Source organism: Copadichromis virginalis, linkage group LG7 (assembly GCF_057382275.1).
Source record: "Copadichromis virginalis isolate Kocher_CV1m ecotype Utaka linkage group LG7, C_Virginalis_male_GT1.1, whole genome shotgun sequence".
Classification (NCBI taxonomy): Eukaryota; Metazoa; Chordata; class Actinopteri; order Cichliformes; family Cichlidae; genus Copadichromis; species Copadichromis virginalis.
Genome location: NC_140624.1, coordinates 44,448,266 through 44,459,894, shown reverse-complemented (window position 1 = coordinate 44,459,894; position 11,629 = coordinate 44,448,266). Strand labels below are relative to the sequence as shown.

Here is an 11,629-nt window from a genome sequence, read left to right as displayed (position 1 = left end):
TTCCTGTTTTCACGTGAAGGGTGCGTGGTCGTGCTTGCTCGAGTGTGCCCACTGGGAGCGTCTCCCCTCATTGTAAAATCTTATTTAATAAATTTGCAGTTCGCGCCATTGTCTTACTGTCTGGTGAGCTGACTACCGACAAACACATAAAAAAAACTGTTAGATTCCGTCACAAAAAATGTTGCACATTTAGATGCTCACATATAGCATACATAGACACAAACCATAATCGTCTATTTCAGAGAAGCTGTCACCTGGAAACAGTGCATGAAAACAGTCAGTGTTTACGTTAACCGCATAACAGAAGACCTGCCGCTCATTGAAGTGCATTGTCCGGAAATAACAACATTCACAGTCAACAAAAGTAGTTTTCTCTGGTCGCTCTTCTTTTATTATGTTTATCAAGAGAGACGTGATATCCTGGACAGAAGTTGTTTTCAAAAAGCATGACAAAACACATTGTGCGCTGAGATGCGATAGGTTTATAGTAATATAGGCAAATAATCTATAGCCTACTAGTATGACAACGAGTAGGGATTGGATTACACACGTTACAGTAAACAATGTAGTAAATAGCGTAATTTTATAAAATATACATTATTGCATTGTTTTATTAAACGATGGCCTTGTTAACGTCGTTATTGTCTCTGGCTCTGTGACGTCACTTCTTTGAGGCGCATGGAAATTTTCGACGACTCCAGTAATTATGATTGCTGTCGGTGAGCTTGAAGGCAGCATTACTGCAAGGTATAGGAGAGGCGACGTCAAAACACAAGTTTCAAGAATTCCTACCATAACCTCTAACGACATAATTTGCGCCTTCTCTAACTCCCACCTCAGCCCAGAAAGCCTTGTTTACTCCCAGAGGCTGCAGACACAGAAATGTGACCTGACCGTGGCCGTATAGAGGAACTGCCAATGTCAGAATATTTAGAGTTTGTTTAATTGCTTCAACTCAAGGAAATCAATATGGTATACAAACCAGATTAAAAATTGCTCATCCTGAGGTTATAGTTAAACTTCTGTGGTCTAAACCACTATTAGTACTGACAAGTAATTATAACCCCACCCTCTTTGGCAGGACTTGGGGAGAACAATTTTCAAAAATTATTATGATAACACAGGGTTAGGGTTAGATTTTCAGGCTACTTTCTGTTCACTGCTCAAAACTCAGAGTCACAGAGGAGCACCCGATGGGATAAAATAACCACTTTTATTTGACTACATATGCAAATTGTAGCAAGTCTGATATCTAAAGCAGCATAGAAACAAATGGTTGTGTTGAATTCTTCTTTTTTTGTCTTAGAGATAAGTTAAGCTAAACAACAGGTTCTGAAAAAAAAAAAACACTTAGCCTGGCCTTTTGATAACACTGAACTCCACTGCTTTCATGAGCAACAAGCACATGACCTTAAAGAAGTGAGCGAGCTGAGCCTAAAAAAAGAGACCTGCTGTATTAGTACAGTCGTTTATCACCCTTGTTTATTGCTTGCAAAGGTCTTAGGCTACATAGAATAACTGAATGAAAATCTAATGAATGGCAGGTAATTCAGATTAACCTGTACTGAAACCTTACACTCTGCTTGGTTAAACAGCGCCATCTGGAGTACATTATTATATATAAATAACCCCGGGCCCGTATATTTACAAGGCTTCCTTGTAGCAAGAGTAGCTCCCAGTGATCAAATTCTTAGAAATGTTTTCACCTTTAAGTTAGAACTGTTCACAAAGCATATGAGCCCATAGCTCCTCAGCAGAAAACTTGTTAGGCGAGGGGAAGAAGACCTTTAAGAGTATTAAAACCTTTAGAAAAAATACAGTCGTAAAACCCATTGACATGCAGGTTAATTAATTATTTTAAGTTTGACAGGGAACACCATCAGTGTGATGCACAAAAAAGCCAAACAAAAAACCAAACAATCTGAATGGACATGCTACAAGCTTGCAAGAAAGAGTCTGCTGTAAAGATAGAAGGCAGGCCTCACCATTTATACAGTGTCTTATGGCAACTGGAGGAATTTCTGCATTTACTGAAGCATCACACATTTTGATCATGCAGAAGAGTCATCTGTGGGCTTCAGTAACCTACAAAGAGGAGGGAGAAACAAAGGATGAATAACAGTGAGCTAATTAACAGTGCGCTTAGTGTTACTGATAAAAGCTGAATATTTTCTGTGTTAATTTCAAAGACACAAATATTAGCAGTAAATATAACTATCGACAAATTAAATCAAACAAGAAACAGCACATTTAGGCCTGTTTTTCCAAACATTTCATCAGCCTGCGGATGTTTTTAAAATAATTTACACATTATTTATAACAATACCATATCTAAACCGTAAATTAATGAAATCTACTATTATCGGCTTCTGGTTGTTTCAGAACCAAAGACTTATTGTTCCTGCCCTAAAACTATGGTCAAATCTGTATTTCAAAACTAATCTATTAATATTTATGGTTTGTGTTTGTGAAAGCATCAATAGACAGGTCAAATTCAATAGAGGAAATTCTTCAGGCTCTGATGTAAAGAAAGAACCAACCAGCATTAGTAAATTCTGACCCTTTAGGGGATAAAGTCTCACATGTTGTTTTTATCACTACCTGTACCCATGCAAATCATATATAACCTTAGAGACATGACACGTACCTAGAACTGTCGGGATTTGAAGCTTGTAGTGGCAATACTTCTATCTTCCCAAGAATTGCAGATGCAATGAAGTGATAAAACAAACTAAACATGGAAACCACTATCATTTCGCCGTGAACCACACCTTAAAACAGGGACAACCTGTCTGTACTACCTGTGTGTCTCTTTGTTTTGTAATAACATTTCTAAAAAATATATGCTTTTAAGTAGGTTAACGCGATCTAGATCACCACCACTTGGGGAGCGATAAAAAAGAAAAGATAAAAAGGAACATAACACAGTTTACAAACACAATATTATATCTTATTTTATTACCAAAGACCTATTTGCTGAAAATGTTGCATATCTCAGCATGCTGCACCTGGCAGGGCGGAGGCTTGCTGTGGTGGGGTTGCTGCTGTGGAATTTATGTAGGAGCTGCATATTTACGTCTGCTATGTTGTCTTCTCTTGGTGGGTGTGGTCCTAGATGTTGGGCCGCGTGATGCAAACTTGGAGTCCTTCTGCAGGACGGGTGCCTGGTCCCCGCACCCAGCCCTCTGGGATGGGGTGGTCTGTTGTGGAGTGGTGGTGCTGGTGCCCACTGTGGCTTGGTCTTCACTGTCAGTTGTAGTCACTTGGGTTTTCTAGGCTCATGTGGATTCCTAATACCTCCCTGGGTTGTGAATTTGGATTCTGGTGATTCAGGTGACCGATGGGAGTGGGGGTGTGCTCACAACATAAATCACCACACTCCTTGTTATTGTTTTTGCTTGTTTCTTTATCCTTGCTTGAGCGTTTTGATCCTGGGTTTCATTGTCGTGTATTTGGCTCTCTTTGAAGGGAAATGAATATAAGAATAGTAACAATAGGATACCGGGGAAGATAATGCGCACGTTCACAAGGAAAGAAGGGCCAATTTTAAATTCAATAAAGGGTGCTTTCACCCCTGTTATAAAGAGAGAAATTCAACCAGCATTACCACCTGTACCCAAGTATGTAATACAGATCTTTAGAGACATGATAGTGGAGCTTTGAAGCATACTTCTGTCTTTCCCAGAATCAAAGATGTACTGGAGTGATAAAACAAAACATGGAAACTAGCACCATTGTGCAGTGAGCCACACCTTAAAACAGGGACAAGCTGTCTGTATTGCCTGCGTGTGTCCTTTGGTTTCCTAACCTTTGTACTCAGAAAAGATTTCACAACTACTTACGAGTAATGCTATTCAGATAACCACACAGGCAGTGGCTTTTGATTTGCTGAAACTTATAACAACAATGTGCCAAAGATGAGGATGTTAACAAAGTGTTCGCATAAAATGTTGATCTATTTGCCAGTCTTTCACAGAGTGGATAACTCTTTGGATCTGGAGAAAGACTCAACATCACCTCTTTCTATGCCCAGTCATCCTGAAAGTGCTACTGATGTGTTGCAAATTTTAATAGGTATGCAGTACTGTGCAAAAGTTTAACTTTACCCCACATTTACCTCACAAGACATTCATAGAGTTTTTAAAGTGGTCTTTAGTAGAGATGAACCGATCCGATATTACGTATCGGTATCGGTCCGATACTGACATAAATTACTGTATCGGATATCGGAGAGAAATAAAAAAATGTAATCCGATCCATTAAATATCAAAAAAGCACCTCACAAAACTTGCGACACGGCGTAACTCGGCTCATAACCGCAGCACGTCGGAGCAGTGTGCTCACGTGATAGAGCGGCTGTGTGTATTTGTAGCCTCACTACCAAACCAGCATTTCATCTCCGAGGAAGTTATCCCAGAGAGAAGTAAAGCACGTGTGTAAGTTCATCTCTGAATGTTTGTAAAGCATTCCCACGGTCAGCTTAACAACCAATATATGGAGCGACTGCCTCTTCTTGCTGCTACTTCAATCGTGAAACTGCTTAATGATCAGCTGTTCGGCTTTTCTGTGGCGAGTCCGTCTCTCTTCTTTGTTTTTGGCCCACTTTGCGCCAGAAAGAGGAAACCAGCAGCTGAACAACAGCAGCACGTTTAAGCTTGATAAGCTGTTGTTAGAATTTATTTAATATTACTTTCTACACCAGGATCTTTTTCTACGTAGCTGACAGCTGGTAACTGTGCAGGGGCGGATCTAGCAAAGTTTAGCCAGGGGGGCCGATAGGGCATGAACAGGGAAAAGGGGGCACAAAGACATACTTTTCTTTCTTATTCTTATTTAAAATGTCTAGCTTTTAATAAATAATTATCCGAATCTTACACCCAAAGTTTTAATCTGATGTAAAATATATAGAAGTCCATTACTGTGTATAGTAACTGTTAAGTCTAATATACCCTAGTAAGCTATAGTACTTTTTCCTTTGGGAAGATACCATCTGTGCAGTCTGCAGTTCTGTTGAAGAAAGATGTTGAATCTATTTAATTATTCTTGAAAAATAATTTATTTCTGTGCATTTTTTTCCACACTGCATCAAATTAAAGTTGATTACGTCGATTAAGCATCATGAGGTGGAGGTTGGGGGGTGGTTCCCTATTTTTTTTTTTTTTTTTTTTGCTGGGAGTTTGCAACCCTATTAGTTAGGTTGCTTAATATTTCTGCTAAGCGCTCTTTAAAATACCAGAATAGGGAGGATGGAGCAGGTTTAAGTTTATTAGATTGATCAGTGTTGCTGAACTGTGAAATATTTTGGGTGCAGTGTATTTTTTACATACAGGTATAACAGAATAGCTTTAGTGTTGTTGTTTATTTAAACTTGAGTATGAACTTATACAAAATGCAGCAAGATATTAAAAAACAGTTTTATTGATTAAAAAACACACTATATCGGATTCATATTGGTATCGGCAGATATCCAAATTTATGATATCGGTATCGGTATCGGACATAAAAAAGTGGTATCGTGCCATCTCTAGTCTTTGGGTCACCAGGTTTTCTGAAGGTCTTTCAACCTTTCTTCTTTGCATATGGTTTGGCATGACTGTTGTGTTTTTTAAGCAAATTAACAATAATCTATGAACCATTCAAGGATTTAAAAAAGCACCTAAATCAAGGGATAAGCCAGTGCTGTTTCTACACATACCAGACAACCTAGCAAAGAGCCAATTTAAAAGACTGAGCTCCAACAGGGAGATCAGTTTGAGAACAGAAAAAAAACCACTTCAGTACATAGCACATGAATCATCACATCTCACAACATAGAAGACATAGCTTCTAAAGTGTTTGGAGGGGGTGGGGGTGTGAGTGCAGGTCTGTGTCAGTGTACATGCGTATGTGTGCGTGTGTTCCATGTTCAACTGAGAGAAAGTGTCTCTTCACCCGGTTAAGCAAAAGTCAACAATCTTCGATCAACGCGGATGGCCTTGAAGGATTTTCAGTGTTTTCTTTATTAATTTATACATTACACATTAAATACATTTCCAAGTTAGGATTTTGCTATTAGACTTTAGGTTGCTCATATTGGTTTGCTAGTTTTTAAAAGCTTTAGCTTGGATAATGCTAATGGAATAGGGATCCTGGACCAACACTATTATGATGATGTAGGAACAACATAACCACTTCCACATGTTTTGTGTTATGAATTTAAATATTAGTCTTCTACATAAAGCAGTAAGAAAAATAATTGTGTGATTATGAGATTTTTTTAATTTTTATTTTGTGGAGCACGAGGTTCTTCAAAAACATCTTGGCTGGTCTTATGATACTAAAGCCTCTGGGCAGCTTTCATGATTGTGATGAAAAGAGCATGCAGGGCCTTAATAATGTATTTGAACAGTTTAGCAGTGATGATTTAGATCTGTCATTTTATAAGCTAAAGGATGTTTTCGAGTTTATTAAGATGTTATTCAAAAATGCAGCATATATAAACTCAAAATTGATAGAGTCTACTGTTATCTTCTTCTATTGCCTTGCTTGAATATTTTAGGACCAGGCATGCCTTTTCCCTGGGCTAAAAATGCACTGAAAGGGTTGTTTTCAAGTTGATCCAGTTTTTTAGGGCTAAGGCTGTTGATGCACTGATAAATGTGATATTTAACTGTGTAAAAAAAACAAACCCAAAAAGTTAAATTCAGCACAGGAATCTCTTTATGCACTTGTACTTGTAGTAAACTCTGATCTTTTACGGGATAGAGAAGGCCTTGCTTTGTTCTTTCATGCACCAGTGCAGTCACCTTTTGTCTCAGTACCCAAATCGATCATAAAAACCTGAACATAATTCATATCAGGGATTGTGGAGGTTTCATACTTAAAGCTAGTAACAGGAATTCTTCTGTGTTTAGTGTCACAGATGAAAGGAGGTGATAAACTACAAATGAATACCAGCATCATCAGTCAGCATGTAAATAATAAAGGGACCATGCTTGCATAACCTCCTTTAGATTCTTGTTTTCACAATCTGTTCAGACCATGTGGTTCAAAAGTTTCACTTTCACAATTTCATTGTTTGGTAGTGTTAATGTTAAGAGCTGAATGAACACATAAAACAGCCAGTATATGACAAAATTAGCAATAAACATAAGAAGTAAATGAACTTTGGATCATTAAATTGGTTGGAGTGAAGAATGAAGTGTGCAACTCATCCTGTCTTTCTTCCTTTATTAGTTCTGTTTTCTTTTTAAATGTGATTATTTTATGGCACCACTAACACCACTGTGCTCCTGGTCAGCACATCCAAACTTGGACATTCCAAAATAAAAGTCTTCTGTTGTTGGATCTTTGTTTTGTTAGTGCACCTGACGGCATCATTGCAGCAATATGGGAGAAATAATTTCAAAACTCAGAAAATGTTCATCGTTTCCTCCATTAGCCAAAGGCTGCAGACACAAAAATGTCAGAACTGTCAGTGTCAGAATATTTAGAGTTTGTTTATTGCTTTGACTCAAGGGAGTCAGAATGAGTTCAGAATGACTGTTTCTGGTTACAGTTAATTTGTGAGGTCTAAATCACCATCAGTAATGATAAGTAACCCTAACCCATTACGATTAGCAATACTTGGGAGTACATATTTCATTTGTATGAATTAAAAAAAAACAAAAAAAAAAATGCTTGGACACTGCTTGCATAATTGAAAGGTTTATGACTGTGCTTCCACACAAACGCAAAGCAGAAGCTGAAGCACCGTCAACTATGTTTCCAAACCGACTTCCCTCCAAGCCAAATACTAGAAAATATGATGAAGCAAATCTTCCCTTTGGCTTCACCTGCAAAAGTGGCAAGGTAGGTATTCCCGGCAGAATTAGCTTCCCCTGGCCTGTCCAAATCACAAACAAACAGTATCCAACTTTCTTGATTTTAGTTTACAAACACTTCTTCTAATGACTAAATACTCCTGACATTTTGAAGATGTTAGCTCTTTATACAGTAAAGTTACAGTGGGATACAAATAACATCAGGCTGATCCTGCCACAATTTGTTCCCCCTGTCCAAATCACGGACAAACAGTATCCCACAGTTGTTTATGTTTTTTAGCCCATTTTGCACAGAGAGGCATTTTTTGAAAAATGGATTGATAGCAATATTGAATATTATTACCAGAGATGGGCAGTAACGCGTTACTGTAATCTGATTACTTTTTTCAAGTAACGAGTAAAGTAAGGGATTACTATTGCAAAAACCGTAATTAGATTACCGTTACTTTCCCGTAGGAACGCTGCGTTACTGCGTTACTAAAACCGTGATTTTTTTTTGCGAGAATGTCTCATGACAGTGACGTAAGCCAGTGCGACGTTCGTGACAACAGCTGTGTGCAGATCAACAATGGATATGTGCGAGTGCGGAAAGAGTATGAGCGTGCAGCGTTTAAAGCGTGGAAGTACTGACCTTTGAGTTTGATTCCATAAAAAGTGACAAAAACATTAGTGTCCGTTGTGCGTGGGAAGAAAACTTCTTTTTACAGCGAAAAAAACCCTAAACAAGCACCGAGTGCGCAACGACGGATTCTTCCACTGACCGCTGCGGCACACCTGCACCAGGGTAAACCTCCGCCTACCTCACTCCTGCTTTACAGGTGAAAATAGAGCAAAAGGACCGCTAGTCTTTGACTTTATTTATTTTCTGCTGTGTTTTACTTGCATCTATTTGAAAGACTGAGTGTAAACACAAAAAATATTTTATTTTATGTGCTGGAATGTGCAGAAAATAGGTTTAAATGTTAAACTAATTTCTTCAAGTCAGAGACTGGTGCATATAATTAAATGTTTGCTTGATGCATAAAGTTAAAAGATTAAAACTGATAAAACAAGTTTAAAAAAATACTTTTCCATTTGATTACATTTTGTATGATGGATTATGCAGAAAAAGTAGAATTGGGCTGAAAGATCTATCGCTTTATCACCTACTCAGGTTGTAAATCGTGTTTTTAAAAACTAACTAAGTAACTAAGTAATTAATTACTTTTGAAAATAGGTAATCAGTAAAGTAACCGGATTACTTTTTTGGGGAAGTAATCAATAATTAGTTACTGATTACTTTTTTCAAGTAACTTGACCAACACTGATTATTACACAGGAAAAAAACAACTACACGTAAAATAATTACACCATGACGCCTCTGCCTTTCTAAATGGAGGAACAGTAACTGTGTGTGTATGTAAGCGTGTAAAACCTGAAGCTAGCAAGACTAACAGTACCATTATTTTGTCTCTATCCGCCATTGTAGAAATTCATCCCATGTAAACAACAAATAGGCACACAGCGTGACATGAAAGGCGCATACCTTTGACGTTGCGTGACGAACTCCGTATTCCTCGTCCACAAGTAAACATAAAAATGGAGTTTTCGAAAATCTCCAACCTGACAGGAGTTTTAAAAAATCTCCATTTTCTGTGATTGGAAACGCCGTTTATGTGTGGACGAAAGGTGTGAAGGTGTGGACGTAGGTGTGGAACCTGCATTTTCTAAAATAGGTGTGGACAAGGCATAAAAAAATTGCTACCGTAGTTTATTTTACTGCTGCCTGTAATTTATTGCAGTTTACTTTTAATTGTGTAATTGTTTATTAAATGTGTGTGAAATAAACAGCAATGGAGTTTGAAAACAAAATATGGGTGTGTGGTTGGAGAATGTCTTTGTGTGTGTGTGTGTGTGGGGGGGGGGATTTTCTTGTAGAACAAAGGGGGGCCTAGCAAAAAAAGGTATGGTAACCACTGCCATAAGGGTTAAGACACAAAAGTCCTTCACAGCTTTAATGAGCAACAAACACAAACACACAAGATTTTAAAGAATGTGATGAACTGAGCATGCGGTATATTTAATCTGCCTCACCCTCTTCATCAGCATTTTTTGAGGAAAAAGACATGCTGTGGTAAAGTCTTTTATTTTAGTACCCTGACCTGTTTTGCTGTCACTGATGGTGGGCTCCACGAAGGGAGACACGATATTAACCTTTCTCTGGGATACTGAGATACTACAGAGTCTGTAAAATTCAGACTACCAGAATTGTGTGGTGCACCCAATTTACAGCTTGATCTTTAACTATAAAAAAATAATTCACATAAACCATGTCTGCACGAACAGATATGCGTGGTGCAACAGCGCCACCTGATGTATATTATTATTATTCTATTTGTTCTGCACGAATTTGCACAGCTCCCTAGTGCTAAGAGTAACTCATGAAAACAGTATAAATCCTTCCATAGAAACGTTATTAATACCTTTTATTTGATTATGCATTGTTCAAGTTTAATTCTGTTATTTTATGCACACTGTGATTTTGGCTTTTAATTGCTTGTAAGTGCCTTAAAAGGTGCCTATAAATAAAATGTATACTTGTTATTATTATTATTATTATAAGTGAAAACTAACAGTGCCACCTGCTGCACATTATTATTACCATTATTTTAAATAAAATCCCATTCTGGTATTCAGTACCAGTATGAAGAGTAGCTCCTCGTGGAAATGAGATTTTCTAAAAAAAAAAAAAAAAAAAAAAAAATCCCCTGAAAGTTGGGAGTAAATCCTGGCAAAAAAACCAAACAAAGACAAAAACAAAAAACCCCAAAATATTTCTAAGGTGAAAAACTGGAAAGTGCATACCAGCGCTGTCATGCACTGCCTGATGATACTGGTATCCATGTGCTCATTTGCTTATTCACTTCAGTAAATCTGTGAAATTGGAATAGGAGAGTTTCCCCTTCTTGGTACACATATACCAAAAACTTTGACTCTGGTATGAGTTTTTTTTGTCTTACTTGTGCACAGGTACTGATAAAATATGATTTTAGTGGTGTGTGGAAACACAAAGCAATGCTTACTGTATCCTTTAATGGGCCAGAATTTACTGTGACTGGTATCATTTTTTATAAGAGATTTTTTATTATCAGTGCATAAAGAGGTTCCATTATAGATTTAACTTGTCTCACCACAGTTAGGTGAATCAAAAAACCCTAGGTCCAGTTAAGTTGGTCAATTTGTAAACAATCATTTTAGCAGTTTTAGGAGAAGAATGAATGATCTGTGGTCCTAAAAGATCCAGAAGCAGATGATAGCAGACCTGATAAATGTACTGTTTAGACATGGTGAAGTTATAGATGTCTAACTAAACTGGAAACATACTTTAGCTCACAAAATGTTTAAAAACACAGACGTGCACAGGTAGTTTCTCATTTCCATGCTGATAGTATGCCTTGCATTTATTTACCATTGTGATATTTTTATTGGTATATTTTATCTATTTGATATAAATAAGGGGAAATTCAGCTCTCTGATCGACTGCCTCACTTCTGCCTAGACACTAAATTAAATCATATCAATAAAACAATTCAAAGCAGTTGCATCACAAATGAAGTCATATGATTTTTTTCCAGTGATACAAAGATGTATGTTTACTTTAAAATCTGCTGTTTTGTAATTTGACTAATTTGTGCTCTGCTCTGTGTCCACTTGATGGCGCAGTTTCTGCAGTACCTTGTGAATGTCTTGTGCAACCATAATATATTGAATATTTCTGTAAAGCTTGTCTTGGCTTTTTTCTGAAACCCTTCTAATTTTGTCTTTAGCACAATGGAGTTATGGTTATT

The 11,629-nt window shown here is 37.4% G+C and overlaps 1 long non-coding RNA gene across 1 annotated transcript; it reads right to left on the bottom strand.

The window, feature by feature from the left end:
* Positions 1-374: 374 nt before the first annotated feature.
* On the bottom strand, positions 375-2,731 carry LOC146705766 (uncharacterized). Its single transcript, XR_014921414.1, has 3 exons — positions 2,648-2,731; positions 1,986-2,085; positions 375-740 (listed from the first exon to the last, which is right to left on the bottom strand). It is a non-coding gene; the product is annotated as an uncharacterized LOC146705766 (long non-coding RNA).
* Positions 2,732-11,629: the final 8,898 nt, after the last annotated feature.